A 26,604-nucleotide genomic window follows, 5' to 3' on the forward strand; every position below is an offset into this window, starting at 1 on the left:
CTGAAGTGCCGTAATGTTGGGCATTAAAAATCAGCTTTTAAAAAACACTCTGAATTAGCTTAAGCAACTTTTTCAACCCATAGGAGATCAGCAGATCCACATGATCTGCTCTAGGAATCCATCGGCAGTAAGTACCATGCATGGTAGTATATTTTGCAAAAACTGGTATCCCTTGTGGCAGTAAATATAAAGCTTGGCATCACCGATTTGAAAAAAACAGGGGTTCTGGGTAAACATAAGTGTCATCCAAAATGAGTATACCTATGTGTAACAGGCAGTATTTCTTACCATTAGCACAATACCACAACCTCCTTTTTACAACCAGCTGTGTCATTAACTCGTCCAGTGTTATAAGGAATGAAACATTTATCCCAGGAAAGACAGGCATTAATAACAGTAACAATAATAACTTAAGTACATAAATACAAACACATTATTAATCATTGACAGAAATCAGCCCACTAATAACGCTTCAAAGCTCTCTAGGAGAGGAACTGTAGGAAACTGAGATTTCCTCTGTATTTTAAATTTGGCCACTTGTCCTCTATCTGTATTAAACAAAAAACCCGATGGTTTAGGAAAAAAATCTGTTGCTATTTTGTATGGCTGTCCCTCTTTTGACACCATCTGTGGTCAGATTAAATGCTGAGGTCTGAATCAACATCTCTGGGTTTAATCTCTTGTTGATACTTCTGCAGATTGAAAGGGGGAAAAAAAATATTACAGGGGGCTGGCCAGTTGTACAAGTCTGACTTATACCAGTGCCATCTTAATGAATTTCTTCAGTCAAATGTAAATATGACCCTGGAACGTAGAAACATACATTTTTGTTCTCTGAGGTCTAATAAAAACACAAAAGCTTTCTGTGTGGTTCAACATGGCATCAGAACTGCTTTGTAACATACCCCCGGACCCTCTGCAGCTTCTGGAGCTGAACTTCAAGTATGCTGCGTTTCCTGCAGGACATTAAGTGTTTTCCTTTTAATTGTTTACAATTTGCTCTCTGCTGTGCCTGAGCTTGGAGCTGATACCATAAAAAGCCACTGACAAATCCGAAGTGTTTGCTCTGCAGCCAGGAAAGCAGAAGAAACGTGCGCAGGGGGCTTTTCTACTGACAGGCAATAACTCTGCCGTAAAAGACCCAGCAAAGTTACAAACCACATACTTTTACCCTTGCATCGAGCATAAAATAGGTCACGTTAGAAAGACGCTGTGGCTTTAAGTATTGCCCGGCCTGAGCCGGATTATCATTAGGTTACGTAACTGCTGATGAGCTGCTTTTCATTAAGGCTTCCCCGAGTGGTGCTGGGAGCAGGCGCTGCCTCCAACAACCATCCTGGGGAAGCATTTCCTCCCAGGCGTGCAGCCGCTCTCTTTCGAGCCCCGCAGTCTGCAGTGAGGCCAAGGTGCTCACACAAACCGGTATGGGCTAAGTAGGTGTCTGAATGCGAAACAACTCATTAACCTTAATGGGGTTGTGCATTAATTTCAGTCAAGGCGTGTTTGCAAAGTTGTAAATGTAAGAGGTTCGGAGGAGGTGTTCAACCTGCGTGTTAAAAGCGTCCTGCTCTCAGCTTGGAATCTTTTTTTTTTTTTCTATAGTGAAATACACCCTCTGCTGCATAAAACCCCAAACTTCTGGTGGTCTTGAGCACTAGTAAAAAGACTGTCTGTCGCACAGGAAACGATGGCACAACTTGGCAACAGCACAGCATGCCTGAGACTTGAGGAGGCAGAAGAAAATTAAAGCTGATCTCAGTCATATTTTCATTCGTGCTCAGAAGCCCCACATAGTGTCCAGGTAGTACCTTCAGGTGACATAATGCTTGTGTCCATTGCTCTGTCTCAAGATGAGCTGGAGGACAAGCAATGTTCATCCTCAGATCTTGATTCTTTCAGGTGCTGGCTTTTAGCTGTTGTAGCAGCTGATAGTGCTGTTTCCCTCTCTGGAGGGACCTTCTTTCTCCAGTTCCCTGGCTGCTCACAGATAGACTGGCTCCGTACAGGCAGACACATGCCACAATCCTAGCGACCTGCTAGTCCAGATGCCATCATCAAATGCCATTCTTGTACCCTTCTACCATTTGCTCCTCCCAGTGCTCCCACACCTGGCATTCCTATTCAATCCCCTATTTAGATCAATCTTAATACTTCTCTTGCTTTTTTTAGAGGATAAACAAGTTGGTAGTAACAGAGGAACGCAGCCTGAAGCAGTCAAGCCTGTATTCAGCTTTAATTCACACTAAGTGGAGGCAATACTATAATCAAAGAAATTATTTCTTACTTATTTACAGTACTGAGTTTGGCCAAGAAGCTTTACAGAACTCCATACTGTTAATTTTGCCTTCTTAGATTAACAACTGTACTGAGGCTACTTGTGGCTTGCAAGAAACCCTTAAAATAGGCTGCTTCATAAAATGAAATAAAGCCTGAAAATGGCCTTTAGCCCAAGTAAGTTGTACGGAAAAATAGGCTACAGGTGACAGCATCAAACAGAGGGCTTATGGCAGGGAACAGGACAACCATGATACCTCAGTGCTGTTTTGGTTGGCAATTCCATAGCTCGTTTGTTGCTTGACCTCTACTTAAACCTTTTAAACACTTCTTTGTATATATAAAATGAAGATAATCATATCCTCTTGTTTTACAAAGTGCTCAGGCTAAAAAGATCTAACAACAGTGAATTATCTGTCCCGTGAGGTACGTTGGAAAATAGAGCTGCCCCAGATAAAGTCTCACCCACCATGTTATCACTTACCTGGTGGGAGAGGCCTTTGTTTTGGATTTAATTCTGGGAAGTTTTGAAATAATTTAATTTTGCTGATGATTTCCTTTTTATTTCCTGTGTATTTCAATAAGACATTTAATCTTGTTCATAATATGTTTTGAAGTCTAATTCATTTAAACTGTCAAATCTTGACAGCTCTGTAATGTACTTAAAACTGGCATTGTTTATCTCTGCATTCCATTTAGACGTGAACTTGCAGACTAAACTAATAAAAATGGTTTATGCTTCTCAGTGCTAATATCACTGAAAACTTACAATGTCCCTACTGCCTGAGATTAGCTCATATATTACTTTCTCATGAGGAATTCACAGAGGGGAAATATTCTAACATCAAGCTCGGTACTAGTCGCGAAGGCTGAGCATTTTCTGCCTGAATGAAAGCAAAGTGGGCATAGCCTGCAGAGGCAGTGGAGAGCTGGCAGCTCAGGAAGACTCAGGGACTTTTACACAGCTTCCTTCCCTAGCTGCTGTCATGAAGGGAACAGGACCAGAAGGTATCTATTAGCACTTCCACCTAGATGTGTTGCAACGAAGGGTCATGCAGCAGCATGCAGTGGCTGTTAATGTTGCCTCAGACCCTACCAAGAATGCAATTAAAGGAGAATCAGAAGCATTCCTTCGTTACCTTGTGGACAGCGTGAGTTTTGCAGCAGAGGATTTGTTGCGGGTACATGATCTCAGGTTGCTGCTGTCCACCGTCTTGTTTCTCCACCGCTTCCTGGCTTGTTTGGATGCTTTTGTTCACACGCACAGGCCTGAAATTCTCCTAAAAAACAGTTTACTAACTATTTGTCTAGTTCAAGATAGGCAAGACATGCAGCATTTTCTATACAAACGCACCTACAGTTAGCCAGGTTGGGATGAGTATTACTGATTCCCAAAATGACAGAAAACAACTAATAAGCCTGCAATCGCAATTCCCTGGTTCTTTACCTGCCAAAGGGTTAACTCTGGCTTATCCTACCCATTCCCTCCACAGGTGCTCCAGAGATAAGGAGGCAGTTATGAAATGCAGCTTGCACAGGCTTTTTCTGGGAAGCAGAGGACCTCAGAGGGTAACCATGGACCCCTAAGCAAGGTGTAGGCTTCCGAGGAGGACAAAAATCCAGATTGGATGACAGCATGGGTGACCACACTGGATGGTTTTGCCATTTTTTGTGTGTTTGACTGGGCCTTTTAAGGCCAACTTGTTTTGTTGTAGCACAGGCATTCTCAAGGCCCTGAGGAATAAAGAGCCCCCGTGGAGGAAAACAAGCCACCTGAAGCTCTGGTTTATTTTAACTGTTCAACCCATTGAGCTGTTTTGCCTCATGACACATGAGGTGTTTGGGGATTTCACAGTTCCACAGAGAGGACGAATATTGTAACGAGATACAACCTGAATGTGATAAAATAGTTAACGGAGCAATTATGACAGTTCCACGCACGGCAGCTTTGCGTGGAAATAGCCAAAAAATGACAGCGAGGAGACCGCACGGCGGGTCGAGATCTGCATGGGATCGTCTCTCACCCCATCCTGCTTACTGAACTTCGTTTTGGTCTTCCCAGCTGTTCCCAAAGCACATGGCTGCCCTTTTGATGCCCAGACGGAGAACAACGCTCCCGCAAGATGAAGGCCTCTAAGTCGTCTTTAAAGCCTCGCCAGGGAAGGCGAGTGGGAAACAAAACCTGACAGGTACCTCGAACGCAGGCGGCCTCCCCCCCCCAGGGCAGCAGCTCCTGGGGGCTCCGGGAGCCCTGCCGCGGCCTCTTCACCCCGGGGCACTGGTTGCCGGGGCCTGTCCCGACAGGCTCGCCTGGCCCGCGGGGTGCCCGGGGAGGTGCGAGGCGTGGGGAGGGCAGGCCCGAGGCCGCCGTGAGGCCGGGGTGATGGCGCCGGGGCCCCCCCGGGGCTCCCCGCCGGGGTACGGCGCTGTCCCAGCCCCCCAGGCCGCGGCGGGCAGGCCCCGGCCGCCCCTTCTGCCTCCAAGATGGCGCCCGCCGGCCCCTGCCCGCGGGCCGGCGGCGGAGGGACCACGGCCTCCCCTGCGCCTCTGCCCCGCGCTGCCGCCGCTCGGGCCGGGCCGCGGCGAGAGGCCGCCGGTGGGGGGGGGGTGGGGGAGGGAAGATGGCGGCCGGCGGCGGCTGAGGGAGGAGGAGGGACCCGGGCCGGGCCGCGGCGGCCTCCTCCGACACCGCCCCCCTCGTCCTCCGTGCCCAGCTCCGCCCCGTCCCGCCGGGAGGGAGAGCGGCGAGCGAGCCGGAGCCCCGCAGCCGCGCCGCGCCGCCCAGGCAAGGGGCCCCGGGTGCCCGGGAGCCGCGCAGCGGGAACCGGGGCCCCCAGCAGCGCCCGCCGCCGCCACCGCTCCGGTCACCAGGATCGCGGCGGGGGCTGCTGCGAGCCGGCAGCCCCCCCGGGGCCGCCCCCGCCGCCTGGCCGGGGGAGTCGCTGTCGCGTTGCCCGTTGAGCTGCGCGGCCTCAGCCCCGGCGGGGGGAGGCGGCTGTCACCCAGGCAGCGGCGGCAGGTGAGTGGCGCCCGGCCGCGCCGCAGCTGGCGGCGGGGCGGGCGGGCGAGCGGGCGCGGGGGGGAGGCCGGCCGGGGGCGCCCCGCTCCCCGCCGCGCAGGGCGGGGGTGTGTCTGGCGGCGCCGGCACGCCGCCCCCGGCCCCCGCCGCCCGCCGCAGCCCCCCGGCCTGCGGGGAGGCGCAGCTGTCACGGCGGGGGCGGAGGGGGACGGGGGCCGGGCCGGCCCCCCGCCCCGGGCTGCCATGGCGGCGGGCGGAGCGCGGAGGGGCGCCGCGGCCTCCCCCTCGCCCCTCGCCCGCCCTCCTTCCCTCACGGGGGGCTGAGGAGGGCCGCCCCGGGAGACCCTGCGCGGCGGAGCCCCTCCCGCCTCGGGGCGGCTGAATCCCAGCCCGCCCCCCCTCGGTACCCCCCACCCCTTCTTCTTATTAACCTAAAGTTGATTAAAAAAGTGAGAGAGCAGTTTCCCTCCTCGCCCCCCGCCCCAGCCCCTTCCCGGCTGGAAGATGGCTGAGGGGAGGCAGCGGCGCCGCGGCCGGGCCTGCGGGGGCCCGCGCACCCCCCGGGCCGGGAGGACGCTTCGTTCGGTGGCGTTTTAGGTGACAGCTCTTTGTCTGCCGGTGGCATCGCGCCTGTGTGTGCGTGTGTCCCCCGCCCCGCCGTGGGCGCCGGTGTGCCCCCCGAAGCAGCCCCCCCAAGGCCGGCGGGGCGGTCCCGGCTGTCAGCGCAGGCGGTGAAGTTCAGCGCCGAGGCAACGGCGGGAGCCGGTGGCCGCCGTGAGGTACCGGGGCTGGGGGGCTGCGGGGGCAGCGGGCCCCCCGGGGGTGCCTGGGCTTTCAGGCTGGGGGTGGGGTGCGGGCTCTGCGGGGGGCTGGTGTCCAGGCTGGCCGCTCCTAGCCGCGGGCTTGTCCTGAATTTGCTTGTTTCTCTCTGGGAGACATGGAGCAGCAGCAGGCTGCCAGTGATCCCGAGTACCTGGTGCCGATGCGAGCGGTAGCCCTGGTTTGTGCAGCTGGGGGGGGGGGGCTCCCGCCGCTGGAACATGACATTTCCTGGGAGAAAAATCTCTTGCAAAAAGGCTGTTTCCTTCCGATGTGGGTTGCTAGACGCTAGACACGCTCAAGCCCTCCAGTTTCCTAGGTGCATTTTGACCTTTCGGTGGCTGAGAACTGGGTCGCGCGTTGGGTGATGATCTCCTGATTATTATTATTATTATTTTTTGCACCCAAAAGACTCTGTTTGCAAAGGTGAAAAGGTGTGGAGCGCCGTCTGGGGCTGCTGCCGGCTTCCACTGGAAGCTCGATCAGCGTACGGTAGCTATCAATTTTACTACCCCAGTATGGCATAGCAAAAAAAAAAAAAAAAAAAAGAGTGACACAGCAAAGTATATTAAAACTGGAAATTTGGACTCGTGTGGGTGGTGCTTGTGTGTTCTTCACCCTGTCTCGTGGCTTGTAGTCTTCGTGTTGCAGGTTTAGACTGAGGGGAAAAAAAGAAAAAGACCGGGTTTATGTCGGCTGGCAGGATATACATATATATGTGTGTGTGCATAAAATTTGCATGTGTGTGTATATAGATATATATATGAAAATATATATATAAGGAATAATATTCCTGGTGAGTTCAAGTAGCAAGAGATGGTAAATCTATATGAACAAAAAAGATGCTTCGTTTACTTTTCTTGAAATGTGCTGTCCCGCTGCAGTTTAGAGGTTGCGATCTTCTGCCTGCAGAATCTTTCAGCAAAGATGTGTGGGTTCTGAACTCTTTATGCTGTGTCCATCAGCTTTCTAATACAAGAGAAAGTAAAAAATGCACCTCAAACATGGAAATTCACGTGATATGTGTGCATCTGTAGCTGTATACCTAGGCCTCTGGCAGAGCAGCAGGGAGAGAAACCGGGAGAAGATGGATGCAAAGCCACAGATTTGCAGAGAGGCTTGGGAAGCGGTGTAGTATCCGCAGCTTTGCAGAGCTGTTTTGTGAAAATGATTAAAGTTCAAGTTGCCACTTAAGGGGACAAACAGCTCTTGATGGTAGATAATAAACAGTAGTAACTTTGGCAATACTGCACCTGGCTCAAAGCAGATGGGCATGATGAAATGTTAAATCTCAACTTATTTGCTCAAGATGGGTATCTGTTGTTTGAAACATGTTGCCAAACAATATGGCAGCGCAAATCCTTGCTTCCAAAACAAATAGGTTTCCTGAGAGGAGAGCGGGGGGTTTGGCTCTTCAGAAGGCAGGCCTTGCCTTCTTATTCACTGCGGGCTGACTTTGATTTTTAGCGTGCATGTTTTCCCGGAGCCTTGCCCTCTGATAATGCTACGACACATGCTCACAACTGCATGACTAATTCATACAATTAGTCATACACTTCCACTGTAGGTTTATTGGAGCAGTATCACTGTCATCCTCACGTAAAAGTCTGCGTTGGGGAACATGTGCCCTCTGTTGACTTGGGTCTCTTGGCATGGTTGTTGGGGGGGCAGTTACAAATATTTGAAGCCTTCAGGATTATTAGGCTTAATTATATAAGCGTATTTTCAAGGAACAGAGCTGCTGGAGATCAGCACCTTGTTGCCTGCTAATCTGAGGGGGGTAATTTGCATGAGACTTTGCAGGAGTTGTCAGAAATGAAGGTGTGTGTGCTACTACTAAAAATATCACGTCTCCTGCATAAATAGTTTGCCAGTTGAAAAACAGTGTATTTTGTATAAGGAAACTATTTATATGACGAGTTATTCTTGTTTTGCTTGGTTGACTGTGTTTCTTTGAAGCGTGGTTCTTATCTCCCTGATCAAAGAAGAGGAATAAAAAAAAAAGTTCTTAAAGTTAGATTCTGCCTTTAAAGACAGAGTTTTAAGCAGGAAGGGCTTGGTCAAACAGGTAAATATTTTAACCAGGTATTCCTGAAAGGCCAACACGGTGTGTAATACCCTGCAGCATGTGGCCACCGCCCCTACATAGGAGCTTTAATTGCTGGCAGATAGAAAGAAGCACTTTTTATTGGCGGTTCTATGTTATTTGTATTATTGCAGCATCCAGGAACCCCAGGCATAGACCGGCTTTGCAGTGGGGTAGGAGTGATGCGAAAATGAAGCAAAAGTGGACTCTGCTTCCAAAAACTTCCAGCATAAACCTAAAGAGGTAGAGAAGCGGAGTTGTGATGGGGTAGCGGCTGGATGGTGGTGGGCAGCAGGAGAGTTGATAGTTACAGCATATTAGCAGCCTAAATATGGAGATTTTTTGTTTGGTTGGTTGGTTTTTAATACCGTTACAGCGAGCCAGTGCTTTATAGTCTTTTGGGAGGTAACTGCCTGCTGTCATGCTGCTGATGCTGGGCTGAGCCCTCCGCCTGCCTCCCTGCTGTCAGGGCTGATCCAGCCCATTGGAGCCATGGTGGGCGAGGGAGGATTCGCAGGAGTAGCACTGCTGATTGGTCTGAGAACAGCCAGGAGCTTCACCCTCTTGACCTGGTGCAGCAGGATCTGGAATAGGATGTTTGCCTGTAGCTGCAATATTGAAAATTATGGCTTGCTTGTAAACAGCTTCAACACTTTGCATACCTAGCCCGGCACATGTGAGTCGAGGCAATGCAGAACAGGTTTTTACCACTACGGCAGCATCTCCATGTAAAGTTGACCAGTTGAAATGTTGTGGCTTTGCTGTGGGACAGATTTTAAAGCACTTGGAGGTCTGGTCTAGGTGTAAGGGAGGTATCGGCACCATGCTCTTTACCTGGGCTCCTGTCACTTAGGAAGGAAGAAACCGCTGAACTTGTTTGGAGGTTCTTTAAGCCCGAACTAATTTACCTGTCTGGCAATGTAGGTTAGAAACTAGGCTTCGCTTGGCTTTGGGCTAGTGCCAGTACACTCCGCAGGGAAAACGCAGGCTAAATAGCTTCTGCGCTGATAATCCTGCAATACTGTTCCTACTGTTTCCCCTGAAAAGATGGGTAGGTTCTTGTGTGGTTGACCCAGTTGACTGGGAAGCGACTCTGCGAATCTTGGCACGAGGAGCAGCAGGACGTTTCCCTTAGATGTCCTTGGGTGAGTGGGGAAAAAGCGAGGATGGGGTTTTGTGTGCAGACCTTGCAGTGAGAATCCTCACCCGAGTGCTCGGGTGCGAGGGAGAGGGTTGCGTGGCCTAAACTACATAGATTTGTTAACCAACTTAGGTAAATCTGCACATAGATATTCTGAAATCTGTTTAAACCTGCTTACTGATTTATTAAGTTCTGTAAGCTGAGGCAAGCTATCCTGGCCGTCGTGTTTAAACCAGTGTATGTCAGTGCAGAGATTTGCCCTGATTTAGTGAAGTTGATGCAAGTTGGTGAGTTACAGGAAGGTGATCAAGGAAAGGAAAACAGCACAGTGAATATGTAAGTCAATAGTTTGATGGCTTGCCTTGGTTAGGGAACTCTACAGTAGCCATATTTTGCACTAAGGATCCACAAATTGTCAGCTTCTTAAAGCTCTTAGATGTGTTTGCATTTTTCTGCAGAGGGAAAGGATCCTTAAGCATTAGATCCTGTTTTAAACAGCCAAGGGTGATCCCACAATTTCTGTTTTTAGCTATTTATGTTTATTTTGTGTTTATTTTTAATTATCTACCATGGAATATGCTATGAAACAAGATCAAAACAGTATTTCTTTGGCTTAATTTCCCCCCCTCCCCCCCCTTTTTTTAACGTGACATCTGAAATCTCAAGGGTCTCATTTTTCTGGATTTTCAGAGTGTGAAGACTTCAAAAATAAGGCAATATGCCAGGCAAGGCAAGAAGTAGGCTTGTTTCTTGTATTCATATGCTGAAATTATGAATGAGGAACTGTTTAAAACCCAAACAAATCAGTAGCTTTCCCACATATGTGGAATTCAGATCCTGATTGTGAATGGGGGGATAAGTTTAGATCATAACACTACTGTGGGATCAAATGATGTTAAATGATATCACACATATCGGAATGGTTAGGTGTTGATAAAGTTATACACCTAATGTTAGTGTTTTCTCTTGTATGCAGCATATACTGTCTTTGGAAAGAATGGCCTCGGGGGGGGAGAGAGACTCCAACCACAGGCATGGTGATCCCCTGTCCAGAAGGTTTCAGATTAGTATTTGCTGTTTCAATAATTAAAAGAAAAAAATAATAATAAAAGGAGATATTCTAATCATTCAGTAAAACTGCACTGAGAGTTTAACAATGAAAACGAAATCTTTTTCTTTTTTATTTTTCCTTTTCTGTTAACGTTGTATAATTCCCGGATTGAAGAAATAGGAAAGAAAAGCTCTGAACTTCTCAGACCATTAAATCATATTCATATGTAAATTGTACAAGAAATCTTGCAGCTTACACTGCTTAACTTCTATTTCTTCTTAGGTCTTGTGAATAGGGTGCTTGCTACCTATCCTCCCTCTCTTCTCCTCTCCCCCAGAGCCTGTATTTTGCTCTTTATCTGAGGCTTTCTACCCAGTTTCACCAACATACTTCAGGGATCTGGAGTAAGTTGGGAGATGAACTTTTTATGGGAGATGAACTATTTAGTGGAAGTGCTAGTTAGCCTCTGTCTTTGAAGTTTTTGTTTGGGGTCTTTTTGTTTGTTTGTTTTTTACAGAAGTTTGGCTAACCTGAAAAGGATTTTGGTACTTGCTTGTGACCAGTTATTTTAAATCATACTGGAAAATCTGTGCACAAAAATAAACAGTTAGCTAGACTTAAACCTGTTGTAGACAGTTTTACACTAGATGAGTTCTGGGTCTTCCCGCTAGTTCTGTAAACAGCTGGCATTTGTGCTACCCATTTTCTTTTTTTTCCTGAGCACAGATTTCCAAGCAGAGTTTTAGCAGGGAAGCTTGGCAGGATGAGTTCACCAGACTTTCTTCCATGCTCCAGTTGCAAATGGTGCTCAGCTGAAAGGTGAATTCCTGATGAGTATTTTTTAATGATAGGAGATGCTGCGTTAGGATTGAAGGAATGGTAACTGGCCCTTCTGGAAACATTAGTAGTGGAAACATTTATAGCAGAACCCAACAGATTATGCTGTGTTCTTATATAACTTGTAAGTTCAAATTTAATAACAAAATATTGCATGCACAGTATCGTTAAGGATATGAAACTTCAGTGTTTACAATGTGCTTATATCTCAACTTACTGTAAAGTTGAGCACAACGTCCCTATGTGTATTGAAATGTAATTAGTGTGAAGCCTAATTTGCTATTGTATGAATAGTTAGAATTTCTTGGAATGGAACTGATGTGTAAAATACCTCCGTTCGTGTCTCCAAATGTCATTTTAAGAATGTTGGTTTATGGAATAAGTGAGAGCTGCTGGTGAAGGATCAGGTAAAACACCACATTATGCGGGCCTCTGACTCACAGGCTAGGAATAAGGACTGAAATCAGCTCTGCTTTTGGCAGCATGTAGCTCTATGCTTTCTTTTAAATTAAGGTGATGAAAATCCAGTGGTTTAGAATATGCGTTGTATTTCTACTGTTTGCAAGCTTTCTTGGTACTCTTTCAACTGTATCCTATTGTCCAAGCAAATATTTTTCTCTAGAGTTTGTTTTTAAGTGCTCTTTGTGAAAAAACTTTGATGTGAATTTTCCCTCGATGTCTGAAATTGCATTCCCAGATGCATATTTTAGTGTAATCAGATTGTCTTCAGTGTGGAGTAGCCACTGATGGCACAGTGGAAGTTGTGGGATCCCAGCACCTCTGACAGCTAGATTAATAGTTATGTCCTTAACCTTTAAAACAGTTTACTCACTCTTGACAGAGTTGGCATGAAGTTCTGTGTTGTTGAAGATGCAATAGTGATAATCCCTTTGAAGGTTCAAAATAAATGAAAAAAAAAAAGCTTTAATGAATTCAAAAATGCCATTGAAAATAGCATTTAGCCTGATTTTACGCTTTTGTTGTTGGAAATGGAATCAATATTGTATATACAAAGCTTGCTGTATGGAAAATATCTATCTGGTAAATACACTTAATCTATTTTTCAAGTGCAGTGAAAATGGAAAAATAAAGTACCTAAATTCTATGAATTAAGTCTGTTTCCATGTGACATAATGTGATCATTTAATATAGTTTTCTGATACTGTGGTGGATGAAATATATTTCAGTACAGCATATCAAAAAAAGTACAATTTGATATTGCCAATTAGAACCAAAACCTGGGAAGTTCCATTAAATCTAAAAGCTATTTAATTTGTAAAGCTGAACATTCAAAAGTTAGGAAAAACAGATGCAACTGTAATTATAATTTTGTAGCCGGATGATATTTTTCCATAGATTCTCTGACTTATTCATTGTATGGGTTGGACTAACAAAGTGGAACGGATTAAGGTTGCACAGATGATCATAAATCTGTTACTCATAATTTTTAGTGCTTGATTTTTGCAACCTAATTTTCTTCTAATGTTTTTAGATGATAAGCTGCTTTCTGAAATTCGTTTTTGATATGAATGGAGCATCGCACACGTATTGGCTACTTTTTGTAATGCTCCTGCGAGACAAAGAAATATTATTCCGATTTTTGCGCTCATTTTTTCAGGTGAATAAAACTGAATCACAGCAATTGGATAATTTGCCCGAGTAACAGGGTGTTAGTGAAAGGTAAAAGGTACTTGTCAGGTTATTCTCAAGTACCTAGTGCACTCGACTGCTCTGGTTGTATATGTGGATTTATTAAATTGGGTGCAACTTTCCTTGAATTTGCCAGCAAACCTCAAGAGGCTTGGCTCCAGCAGTCTCTGCGTCATTGACAAGTAGCTCTGATGACAGGCATCTGATGGCTTTTGTTCCTTAGAGCAGAGGTTCCCAAACTGTGGCATGCATACACCCCCTGTGGTATGCAGACCACTTCAAAATGAGGTATTTTGTGATGGGAAGGCAATTAAACTCCTGGTGCTGAACATGAATAAGTTATTGTGGGACCCTTGGTGTAGGTGGGTCCCTGTGGTGGCACTCGGGAGCTGTCAGCACCTGCAAAGAGCCGTAAAATTGGGGTTTGCAGGTGTGCTTGCGCTTCTGATTGAGGTTGTGGAGAAACGAGGATGGAGATGGTGGATGAGGACAGGCGGCGAGTCCCGCTTTGGGAAGCTAGGGTGAGCGCGGAAGCTGGGGGGTGAAGGTTTTGCCATGCAGCATTAGGGAGGTGGTGCAGTGACATAGGTTGCTCGAGCCAGGTCAGCGGGGCTGGGGTGTGTAGGAAGAGAATAAGCATCATTTCTGTGTCCTGGTTTGTGGAGAATGCAGTGTGCTTTTTAGGTGGGGTGGGGACAGCACCAAGGTTTTCATTTCAGGGTGCAGAAAGGTTGGTGACCCAGTCCTGCTGGGGAGAAATGTCATCCAGTAGAAGGGCAGGGAGGGACAGTCTGGGTTTGGGAGGTTGAGCGTGTGCGTACACCACTAAAAAAGCAGGAGCATGCCGCTGCTGATGGCCTCTGACAGAACTGTAGCCTTCGTTCCCAAACTTAGAACAGCCCTGCTTGTCACTGTGGTTGTTGACTTGCTTATAGGTGTGCGTGCGTGGTGCTACGTGCAAGGAGAGCTGGATTCCTGAATTCCTGCTCTTGCCACAGAATGTATGATTACAGAGATACCGCGGACTTCTTGAAAACAGTATTAAATAACTTCTGAAGGCTTTTTAAGGAGGTATTTTAAAAACAAGAAGCACGCTTTTACTCTCAGATTTCCTCCTGGATTCTGGAAAATACCTACATTTGGTAATTCATACATTTCATGTGCAACTGGCAAGCTGGCAATAAACTCTTTGGGGTTTGTAAAAACAGTTTAGACAAATCTAGTTAAACAAGATTTAGGTTTCATTGCAGAGGTTTAATGTGCAAGGAGAAAACTCACAGAACAGCTATTAACAATTTAAAAAAAGCAACAAAACCCCCAAAGAATACCAGCCTGGAAATGTTTTCCTCCCTCTGTGCTGCCCATTAGTTTGCTGATGGGGGAAAGTTTGATACTAAACCTACCAGAGGTTGCTGCAGTTGGATGTTTGGCAGAGTAATGCTGTCAGGGCTATTGTACCACTCCATCTACCCCGGAGTCATGTCTCGCTGCAAATTTATGCACCTTTGAGAGCTCCTGCTTGTTGAAACAAAGCCCCTCACTGTCCAGAGACTGCTGGGGACTTTTTATAAGTGTAAGCACCATCTCTGGGGTCTAGGAAAGTATTCCCGTTTCATGGATGGGCACAGGCTTGTCCAGCTTGCTGTGGGGAAATTTGGAGATCCAGTATTTGACTCTTGTATCTGCATTTACTCTTGGAACAGTTGGTCTACAGTGTTTAGATTTTGGTTTAAATTGTCTAAATCCAATATAGCAATATAATTTTTATTTGTTTACTAAGAGAGTTCTTCAGATAGGCCTCCTGAAGTGCGAGGAATAAGAAACAACTGCTACTTGAAGACAGAAGAGCTGAGTTTGTTTCAAGCTGTTTAAAAGCCTTCAGTTCAGAGATAAGTGCATCTTTTACATCCCGATCAGCAAGTTGTAGTAAGATTTAAAGCACTAAGTGAGTTCTGTCCTAACCCACAGAATGATGCATGTGGCTCAGTGCAGAGCTATTGTTCACATTAGCCCTTGCTGGTAAAATAATTTAGGAAACTGATATGCCACAAACTGGATTTAATCAGCAAGTAGTTTCCACCTTCAGAAGATGACTTAAGTAGGTATAAGGCATTTCTGAATGACCACAAAGGTTTCTGCAAACGGAGGATAGTGCTTGTGTTCCTAGCAGTGAAAAAAGGCTATCTGGAACTTCAAACACGTGAACAGGCTGTAAGATTAAGTGTCCTCTGTTATGATGAGTGGAAGTTATGTCTTCCAAGTGCTGGAAATTTCTAAAAGGCTGTTCTGTTTCTCCATCAATAGAAGATGATGAAAGAGTACAAGCGTGGATGGGTCATGGTAGAGAGTACGAAGGTGGAGAGCAGAATTTTCTGTTAAGCAGTGAAAAGGAGGTGGTCTTTGCAAAAATGCTAATAGGGTCCTTGTAGATAGATCCGCCCATGGCAGGATGGTCATTCACTGGTGGGGTGGAGCGGAAGTATAGGATCATTTTGACTCAAAAATTGAATTTTGCTTCAGGTGGTGGCAGAGGTTCCTCTCCTAATCCAGCAGCTGCATTCAGCTGGTCCTTGAAATTCTTAAAATGTGATCTTGAAAGCAATGTGTGGTAGAGATGGAGTAAAACAGTATTGCACCAGTGGGAAGACAGTGTGATGCTTTGCAAGGGGATTAGATCGCTTGTGTAGAAAGGTCAAGCATCAGTGGCTGGAAATTTATGTTGTCAAGTCTGAGCCTTGAGCTCTTTCCATCCCCCTTTTCACAGCAGATTGTCAAAATTGGAGATGGTCTTTCTCCTCTTTCGCAGTTGATTGTGTTTCCAGAAATGTGTGGGTTTGGTTGCCGTTTTTTTTTTTCTCCTTTCCTTGAGTATCAAAATCAAGCTTTGTTTATTCCAGGTTCATCTCCTACTTTGCTGTATAGGGATACCACATAGTTGGTTCAAGGACCGTGAAGATGTTAAGAACAGTTTTATTTCAGCAAGCTCTTTGAACACATCACAGGGTTTGTGTACCTGTACCTGGCCATTTTGAACCTCATCTTCATCAAAAAAGAAAAAGAAATAAAAGCCCTTATCTTTTTTTCTCTGAAGTGACCTATGAGAGTTCTCATGTGGGAGAAAATCAGTATGCGTGTACTCAGAGACATAGCTGGCTGATGCACAGGCACAGATTTGCTAAAGAAGCACAGAACCTGGAAACACAGAAGCTAGTTGGATTGAAATCGCTCGATATTGCCGTCTATAGAATAATTTATGTGGGTTTCGTCAGATTTTTGGTGGTTTTATTTTTTTTGCTCACTGGTGGGTAGGGCTCTTGGGCCTCAGTTTTAGTACCTATTTCAGCCATTTATGCTGTGAAATGGTAAAAGAATTATCAAAACGCTATCTGTTAAGTCAGTATGGAGGGGTCTGAAAGAACTGGTGATTGCTTGCTTTTAGACTGAGGATGTGCTGCTGTGTGCTGAAGACCGTTTTATGTTTCATTGGTTTGAGATGGCCTGAAACCTGATTTTTTTGGCTTAAGTAATTTGCTTGTCGTCCTTCTTGATTTTACTGATCAAAAATTAACCACTATGTCACTTCCCTGTATCAAGGATTAATTAGCTGACTGCAGAGCACTTTGAACGTAACTGCAAAACATTACTAATGTATTTAAACCAAAGTCCTCACTTCTTAAAGGAAGAAGAACTGAACTTGGCTCCCCCTTCTCCCCTGCTTAAGAGGTTTTGTCCTACCTGTGCTTCCCGAGAGTTATCCTCATCCTGCTGTGGGTGAAGACTGGGATGAATTACTTCTTAGGAAGACTGCATCCTTCTGAAGGTTTTTTGGTGTGCCAAATAACAATTTCCCTAAAAATCTAGTGCTTGTTAAGAGAGGAGAAGGGAGTCTATATAAAATACTGTCTTCGCACTCGCTTTGGAATCACAACTGCTCCCGCTGGGCTTCTGAGATAGACTTGAAAAGGCATCTTGGCTTGCATTATAGGTTCACCCAAATAAATGTTTAGTAAGTAATAGCAGTAATTAGTATTTATAATGAGGTAGTAACAGGCAACTTGAATTAGCCCAAGCTCCCATTGTGCCTGAAACTAAACAAACAAATAAGCTACTTAGGGAGGGACTGCCATGATTCAAGTATATTTGTCATTTCTTGCCCTACCTCTGAAATGTCTTGTAACGTGGTATTTAGTTCCCTTCTTTTAGTCATGTAAGCATAATATTTAATAATATATGTGGTCGGCATTTTGCTTACCTTGATTCCTGTGGGGTTGATACACCCAAGCTGTGTTCAAGTTCTCTATTCGACTGCCTTTAAATTCAAATAATCCTCGTTGAAAGTAGTTGCGTACTTACAAGATGTCACGTAAGAACTTACATGGACTGTAGCCTCTTTATTGCTGGCATGCTTGTGATTAAGGATTTTCAGACTAAAAGTTTATCAGCAGTTTTCATAGCCATGAAATGTTGAGATAAATATTTGGGTAACGATTTAGTGTATCTTTATGGTAAAAAAAAAAATCAGAAAAGATAGCTAAACCCCCTCCTTATTTCTCAACTGTAGTATTTTTTTACCCTCTCTTTTTCAGTTCTAGCTGCACTTTACTTTGTTGGACTACGGATCTTACACAGCTACAACAGTACCAGAAATTTTTAGGGAATAATACTAAAATATTTAGACTTTTGTTATGAAAATCACTTTGGGTGAGCTGTCTGTGTTCCACAACAGACCCTTAGTGAAGTCAACCATGAGCTGGGCAAATATAGCCGTCACTGTATCCACATAATTGTAAAATACAGCATTTGTATTTGTGTTTTAATGGGAATTTGTTCAGTTGCTACTAGCTGGTTCTTTAATATGTGCTGCATAAGTAGTGGGAAGTATTTAATAGCCAACTGGAGCATTATTAACTATTTTTTGTGTAAGCCTAATTTATTGAAGCTGGTGATATCTGTTAAACAACATTCACTTGCAGCCTGTCCCAGATGAGTAATTTATGTTCTTGGCATAGAGGTCTAAATATTTAAGAATGTACATAAAAGCTGTTGCCTAAATAGTGTTACTACCTTTTCAGTGCAGAAAAGCTGGAATTTTTGGCTCCACTCTGGCACTGCTTTGGTGCCTGTAGATACTGTTGCGCAACTCTATATTGTTTTTGTTGCATCAGGGCGCTTATCCTGGAGCAAAGGATGGATTTTGCTTGAGCAAAATTGGTCAGTGGCTCAATGTTTTTTTCCAACCCTCATCATTCGTTGTGTGGTCTGACCCTCGAGTTGTTGCTCTGAATATGAAATTCTATGAATCGCTCCATTGTTTTTTCTGTAGTCCTTGCAGCTAGGGTAGTTGGGCTTCACCATCGCTAAATTAATTTGAATTTATCTTTAGTACTTCTCATGAGATATGAGAGTACTACTGTTGCTGTTCAATAGATTAAAGGCTCCAGGAGTTCAAGAGCAGCTCCAGAAATTGAGCTGTAGATGCTTTTTTGGTTGTTAGCTTGACAGGCTCTCCAGGGCTGTTAGGTATTTGGTGTGGGGGTTTCCCCCCTCTAAGAACACTCCTTCAACCAGAAAGGAAGAAAAATCCAAGTCAACTGCAGAGGCAGAAGTTTCAGCCATCAAATCTGAGAATATTTTTCTGAAAAAGCTGAATTATGGAAGAGTGATGAGGTGGTGTTAGAATGGAAATGCTTCACCCATGTAAATAGGAGTGTTGCCTAAAAATTGAGAAAAGTCAGGTTGTCTATGCAGGCGAAGACTAGGAATTAACCATTTCATACATTATTTGGGAGTAATTATCATGTATTTCCATGGTGTAAGTAGCACAGTTCACTCTTACCACAGAATTACCCTCAGATTCTTAGGGAAGAGTGGGGTTTTTTTTCTGATTTGGCTTAACTGGACTCGCTCAGGGTCTTAGTGGATGTTTTTGGCAGAGCTGAAAACAGATCCAAGATTTTTCTGATGTGTAACCCTGTGTTTTAACCTCAAAAGGATCCTTTCTAGTCAGCACAGATACTGGACCTTTTAATCTAAAATTAAACCTGTGCAGCAAGTCGTCACAGAGTAGCAAAATGTCCTTACTTTTTTTTGTAATACTTCCCCCCAGAAAATGGATACTTATATATTGAAAAATCTCTGCTGCTTATTGAGGTGTGTATATTTCATAATGATACTATGAAAAATGCAACGTTGTAATTCTTGAGTTGTCCTCTCTGCTTTTATTGTGGCAGTACCTAAAGAAGAAACACCTTTTCTAATATAAGCCCCCAATGTTTATTTTCCTTGACGTACTGGCATGATCTCTGGCATTGATGGAGAGCTCTAGTTTCTAATGAAACCATTAAGATGCTGTCGGTAATTAGCATCTTTTAAAAATCTGGTTTTGCATTTGAATATCGCTTTATCAACAGGTGTACTGAGAGAGGAGGCTGCTGGGTGTGCTTTGACGACTGGGGTGGAGAGGAAGGAGTTTTCCTGAAGTGCAGCTTGAGTAAAGTTGGTCAGCTGAGCAATTCTTCAAGGAGGGTGGACTGACGGGCTCACTGGTGGTAGGGCACGTGAAGTAGTCGTTAATGGTTCCACCTTGCTCGTGGCAGACACTTTATGACTTAGAAATATTAGTTATGGGTGATCTAACTGTACCAGGGAACAAGACGGTGTTCTATTGCTCTGTCTTGTTTCAGACTGCAGACTTGTTTTTAAATCTGCGACATTTGTGAAATATTCTTTCCAATTAGGCTGTATAACCAGTCTCCTCATGTAGCTTGCAACTGCATTTCAACGTAAATTCACTGACGGTGATGATGCTGGTGCTAGGGTACAGTGAGACCTAAGCGTCAAGATTGGTAGCATGGGCTTGTTGGTTTGTTTTCTTTTCTTTTTCTTTTTTTTTCTTTCTTTAATAGAATAACTGCATCTTAATGTGGGAGTCTGTAAGTGAAGTCTCACTGCAAGGCTTTATAGTACAATAGTTGTGGCACTAGACCTTAATAGTCCCCTTATCTTTGGGACTTACTCCAAGCACTGTCCATGGGACTGTGGCATTGAGGAAATGAGCTTTGCTGGATGTGATAGCGCTGTTGTAACGCTGCTACGGCACCTTTTCCCTCCTGCCAGGCAAGTCCCGTGTCATGAGCGAAGCATCGTTTCTCTCTTGGTATTTGAAAGCAATTCCCGAAGGAATGGCTGTTACACGTATTGCAGTTACACGAGTGGGTATATTGCTACTGTATAGTTTGTTAATACTGGTGTAAATGTCTTCATAAACCCCTTGTGTAATCCTCTTAGTCAAGCAAAAAATATGTAGGGCTTTGCTTTATTGTTTATGAAGATTTTTATCCTGGGCAAGGTTGTATTTGCTTCCAACAGATGCACGTGGTATCCATCTGTTTTCTTATGTTTTGGCAATATTTGTTTAGGGTATTATACCCTATCAGGATCTCTGGAATTGACTGTAATTTCTGCTTGGAATGGTTTAAATGACGTTTCTGCTCCAAGTGTAGTGGCTATCAATGTGCTGTGTAAAACCAGCGAATATTTATTTTTTTTGCAAATTGCAACTAAAAGAATGACGTAAATAATTGATTTTCTTGTATTTGATATTCTGCTGAGAACATGACCCTGATGTTTTGAGTGGGGGGAAGAGTTGCTTTGAACTCCCAGCACAGGCTGGGGAGAGCTCGGTTGTGCTGCCGGCTGATGAGTCATGCTGGTGAGCCGAGCTGGTCGTTTCTGGCACGGAGCTCTTGAGCGTTTCATGCCTTGCCTCACACTGCCCGTTTGCTTCAAGCAAAATGGTGAATTGCACGCAGCTGAAAGCACAGAGTAATAGAAAAGCTTCCTAGTGGAATTAAAAAAAAAGATGTCGTTGCTGGCTCCTATGTAGTTCCCCCCTTTTGATGCTGAAACCATAACTTGAATTTGTAGGGGTTTCTGCAATAAAAATTGCAGCTGTTTTGTCTGACGTACAGGTTTCTGTAAGAAATGAGGCTTCTTTTTCTCATTTAACTTGGTGTTTGGGAGAAAGTCCCTTGGGATGCCTTTCTTTGGCACAACCTGGCAACACTACTGCTCTCAACTTCCTTGTGAAATGATGAGGAATCTACTTTAAAAATTGGAGTAGCAAAATCCCAGAGAATGAATGGAACTGTATTTCTTGGGAAGCCTAGAACCATTTTGTTATACCTTTGTACTATAGATTGTGTTTTCAGATGGCAATAGTTTCTGTCTATTTCCCCGTGACCCAGTTTATGAATTTCCAGGATAATATCTTTTACTGATTTTGTTCTGACTCATTGTCTTTCAAGGACATTTCAAAGACAAAAACCAATGGCTGCGATAGCCTTATCCACAGAAAAAAACCTTATTGGTGAGAGCTGCTGAAGCCAAAATGTGCATTAGGCAGGATTATGGATACAATCCACTTTCACAACTGGAAACTCAAGTGGTGGGGCTGAGCCGTAACGCCCTGTGGCATGCTCCATGAAATCGGTGTGTTTTACACCTGGGGTTTCTAAAAGGCATCACATGTATCAGCCTGCCAGACTTGTGCCTCTGCAATAGCTTATTAGAAGGCAGACTTCTAATATGCCTCATCTGTCAATGGGAGGTTGGGGTGGCTGATGTGTAGCTTTTAGAGATATTTTTAAAAGCTTTTAGAGCTTTAGTTAGCAACATCATCTGGAAGGATAAAATTTTGTGTGTAGTTACATAGCATCCTTTTTACTTACAGTTTGTTAATGTCCACACTCTGCAGACTTCAGTAGAAAATGAGAAGGCAAAGGATGACTTGCTAGAAAAAAAAGGGAGGAAAACCCTGAAGATTTTCTCAAAAATAGCTCTTCACACCCTTTCTTCATAAAGGTTTCGTGAAATTAATGGAGCTTCAGAAGCAGATAAATTTAAAAATAATAACTAGTGCACTGGGATCTTATATGAAAGTACACCAGATTTCTCAGTCTGCCAAGTGCATGTGCGATCCCAGGAGAATAAAAGCGCCTCGCACACTGACTTTGTCAGAGGAAAGGGGATCATGCTATGGGGTTTGCAACACCAGGAAGAGGTACCTTCCAGCTCTGTTGCTTCCATTTTATGTCAGCTAGCTTAGCATCTGAGGGTCACAGCTGACATCTCAGCCGAGCCCAGCAGCACGCAGCAAGTGACTCCCTGCCTGCTAGGCTGAAACGCTGTTTTCCTTGTTAATACCCTACTTTGACCGATAGTGGCTTCTTCCTCTGGCTTGCTTGGGAGGCTCCTTGGGCAGCCAGGTGGAGCGTGCTGCTCTGCGGCTTCGGGGTTTGGTGTGGCAGAGGGAGAGAGGGCTCCTGCTGGTGACCTACTGGAGACAATATAGTTAGCGCATCCCTTCTGTGACTCTTAATAGGGTAATTAGATCCAAATGTGTGTTGTAGTGCAGCAGAACATCACCATCCAATAAAGAGCAGCTCAGCAGAGAGCATTTGCCTGTGCCAGGTTTTGTTTTCTTCGGTAATCTGTCCAAAAGGAAAAAAAGAAAAAGTCGTTCATTTGAAGGCCATGTGTATACCTTTGCTGCTGGGGCTCTATCTATCCGTGAAGTGTGCTGCATGTTGATACGGTTTACACCGACACATCCTTCACCCTGAGTAAAGCAAGCCCTGCTCGCAGGACCAGCCTCTTCGCTGCGGTGAGCCACGTACGCTACCTGGCGCGACGTTGTCAAAGGCCCCAGGCTGAACCACGGTATCCGTACAGCCTCTTTGTTCCAAAGATCGCGGTTTGCACGCGTGCGCAGACGTGCTCGCGTGGTGTCACCGAACATTTCATTTTGCAGATGACTAAATGGAGTCACAAGCTTTCAGCAGCACGGCCAAGGACTTGCAGCTGCCTGATTTCAGAACCGGGGCTGGATTGCAGGTGGCCTGACTCAACAGTATTTTGCTTTTACTACGCGATTGACCTTTTTCCCTAAAGGAAGGGTGGTATAATGCATAACCTGGGTAAACGCTGCAAACATTTACTAGGTGCTCAGCGTTAACCTAAATCGTTCTCATTTTCTCCCTTGCTTTTAAGAAAATTAATTCACTCGCTAAGATGACAGTCTAAATGACTGCTTTTCAGTGCATGAAGAAATGGGTTGACTCTTTTATCAAAGCGTAATTAAAATGAGTTTCAAGCTTTCTCTCTGCTTATTTTTGAACACTTAAATGTTAATTGATGAGTAGTTTATTAAACAAAAACATATAGGAGGTATATATTTACAAAGGGATGCGATAAAGACCCTAAATTTAGGCAATTTCCCTCTTCTGAAAGTAAGACAAACTTGTTACCTCAAACAGATGTTTACATGGTTTAATGTCAGCCTTGGACGGGGCTGGGGGGGGGGGCAGGGGTAAAGTAACTTATTTCAAGGCAGTGTCTTAAGTATACTGGAAAACATAACAAACAGGAAACCACAGCTCATAACATGAATTTGTGAGGAGCTGGGGGCTGTCAGAGCCTCGGTAGCTTAACCAGTTATTTCCAGAAACCAGTAAAACATAATTTTGAGAAGCTTGCTGTAGTCGCCTTCCACTACCTTTGGAAAAATTAATGATATTTATAAAGTGTTTAGTATCCTTCTTCTCCAATGATGCCAGTTGTGTCGTGTTTACTAGCTGGAGTTGGGCAGAGCAGCTTCACCTTCTCCATCCATCGCCTGCCTCTGGAGAGGAGCCGTTCTTTGTACCTGTCCTCGTGGGCTCAGGTGAAGAGACGCCCTCCAGCAGGGAAGGCAGACCTCAGCGGTGTCTTTTCCTAAGCTGTTTCAGTCCGTAGTAGAGAAATTGTTGTTGACATGGTGAATAGCTCATAGCCTGTGTAATTGCTTTAAGGACAAGTGCTGTATGCATCGTTGGAGAGAAGCCCTCATCAGGAGAAGGCTTTGGCTTGTGCTAGTGAGGAAAAAGCGAGTGGGAAGTACTTTTGTGCAAGAAAGTGATGGCTGTTCCCTCTGTGATGACCCTCTTCACTTCATCCCGGGGAAAAGCCATGGTAATCTTCAGTGGCAGCGTCCACTTGGCAGCCTGTGGATTCTGGATGTTGGGCTAAAAGGGTTATAGCTGTAAGCAGAGCTGCTGTGCTGGTCGTGGAAACCTGCTTTACACCTTGGTGGCTGCTGGGCAGGTCTGGGCAGTTAGTGGTGCTCATCCCTGCGAGAGCTGTCCTGCGTGACTGCAGGCTGACGTGGGCATTCAAGTATCCTAAGTCTTAGCTTGCTTTCTTAATTTCCCTGTTTTCTCTTGATTTTTGTTTTGCTTTTGACTTTCTTTGCTCATAAGATTATTAATGTTTTTCAGTCTAAGAATTTTCTGCGGGAGGTTCTGAATCCATGATGCTTTTGGTTGCTCTGCTGTAGCAAGAGCAGAGGGTGCTCCTGGCACTGTATTTTTGCACATGCTAGATATATTATGGGGTTAGAATGAAACGTCGTATCAAAGGATCATCTGAGTGGATTTTTGGGGGTAAATTACAACTGAAACTGATTGAGGTTCTTTTCCTGCCACTGCTTTTCTTCTGTACCTTCATCACAGCTTGAGAGGTCTTGTCTTAATTTAAGCTACTTTGGAAGTTTAGGTTTGTTAAAATGTTGGCTGAAAACCAGTACGTCCAACAGGAATATACTGGGTAGCCATGCCAGCAAAGGCTGTTGCCCTTGCCATAGACCACCTTGCTGCAGAAAATCGTAACAGGAGATGTTAGGTGATTTTGTGGCTGTAGAGGAGACCAGAATTCAGGCGCCTTGGACTATAGAAATGTACAAGTCTGAAACCACAGCATGCAGATTTTGCAACTGGTGTGTCAGGAATGCTTGTTATCTATACCCTGTCTCCAGCCAGATGCAAATTCTATTTATTTAAACTGATTTAGATAAAAAGACCATTGCAGTACATCTGCAGGCTTGGTGTTCCAGTTTCCCGTAGACTTGTATCTAGATTTGGTCTTGAACATAATCTTCAGCGCAGGAGCACAATGTACTGATACCGGACTGCTCGGAAACTTTTGCAAGCAAGGTTAAACCATTTAAGAAAAACTTTTAGAAAAGTTCAGAAGTATTTTTACTTTGAAAAGGATAGCTGTCGCTTTAAGTGGATGTATATTTAGGTTAAACTCAATCTTTATTGCACATAAGTATGAAAGTGCTGTCTGTAATGTGATCCAGCAGGCCTTTGAATGCTTTGCTAAGCTTCTTGGCGCACCTCAGCTGCAGCAGAAACCTGTTAAATTAATAGTCTCGGTGGCTAATACTATTTGCAGTATATTCTCTCTGGTTTGAAATGCTCTTCGAGGATCTTTGCTCTTCCAACTTTTCAACGTGTAGTGTCACGGTGAAGAAATTCCACGTGTCCTCATGGGCTGCCTTTGCTGCGGTCTACTTTCCTGGGCATGGGTGCAGGTTGGGTACATTTCTTTTGATCTGAGCCTGTTCTTTTTCTAAATAAAGTTTCATAGGCATTACTGAATTTTTAGAAATCATTTTTGTGCCCTGAGAGGTAAATTAGTAGACCACAGTGGCCTCTGTAATTAGGACCATTAGCAAGAGAAGTAAACAAGTACACAAATATTTTAACGTCTGTCCTCATTTGTTCTGTGATTTGGCTGCATTCTTTTGGTATTAATAATGTAAAAAAAAATTATAAACCTTCTCGAGTGTGTGTGTGTGTGTGTGGTGGGCACTCAGAGTTCCTTTGACGTGCCCCTGGGCAGGCAATGTTTCAACAAAGCCTCTCGCCTTTAAAAGCCCCTGCTGAAGGGAGCACCTCGCCATCCTGGTTGTAGAAACAGTGAGTGAGCAAGAAGAAAAACGATAAAATCCATTAGAGGAATAGAAGGAGCAGTGTCTGTGGAGGGGAGGATGCTGCTTTGGTATTTCAAACCTTTCTTTCTGTGGAGGGGAAGTGAGGGACAGTGAAAAGAAAAAAGAGGGAGGAGGAAAACTGGATAAAGATATTAGAGAAGAGGAAGATGAGGACAGGCTGGAATGGAAGGCAGAAGGTTAAAACATAGATGTAAGTACTTACGCATGCTAATGCTAATTAAGTTATTTAATTCTTCTAGAAGAATCTCTTGCTGTTCCTTTTCAGGTGAGAAGGGAGGCTTTGGTAGAACGGTGCAAATTTTGCCCATGCTTGGATGCGTTAGGCAGCTAAATAGGACAGGTTTCTTTTGTGTTTGATTGTGTTGCTAAGTCAGCGTTGCATTAATTGCTCAGTTTAGAAAGAATATGGTAATAATACAAATGTCTGTCAGAATACCAGGGTACTTGGGGAAAGTTTCTAGGCTGCTGGAGTCCCATGCAGGTGGGAGGTAAAAGTGTCAATCTTCATGTAGTCTGCTGTCATGCAAGTCTTCTCCAGCTCTGGAAATGGGAGAAGGGACTGACACAATGTGCTGTAGCAGGCGATAACTTTGCACATTTTTGCCTCTAAAAATTTTAATCCCTGAGTAAACCACCGGTTTATTGGAAAATGGTGATTCTTGCCAGTGGTAGTGAGCTACTGTCTACTCGTGTTTAATAATGGACATTGAGTCTTTGGATTTAGCAGCTCTATGCAAATATTTATCTTCCATTTTGATTTGTTTGAGGAATGAGAACATGGGAGGATGTCGGTGACCTTGACGATTCACCTGATAAGCCAGTCATCCTCGTTGGTGTCTGGGTGGGAAGAATCTTCTTGCTTGTGTGATAGTTTGGATGTGTCTGTAGTTAA

The 26,604-nt window shown here is 44.6% G+C and overlaps 1 protein-coding gene across 9 annotated transcripts in view; it reads left to right on the forward strand.

Moving 5' to 3' along the window:
* The first annotated feature begins 5,003 nt into the window (after window positions 1-5,003).
* NCOA1 (nuclear receptor coactivator 1) overlaps window positions 5,004-26,604 on the forward strand; it is a 180,593-nt gene continuing 158,992 nt past the window's right edge. For 8 of the 9 annotated variants that reach the window (XM_080388393.1, XM_080388396.1, XM_080388391.1 and 5 more), the window contains exon 1: window positions 5,004-5,293. The gene's annotated coding sequence lies outside the window, so the exon portion shown is untranslated. The other variant, XM_080388395.1, reaches the window with a different exon arrangement.

This window comes from Falco punctatus (genome assembly GCF_963210335.1).
Source record: "Falco punctatus genome assembly, chromosome: 5".
Lineage (NCBI taxonomy): Eukaryota > Metazoa > Chordata > Aves > Falconiformes > Falconidae > Falco > Falco punctatus.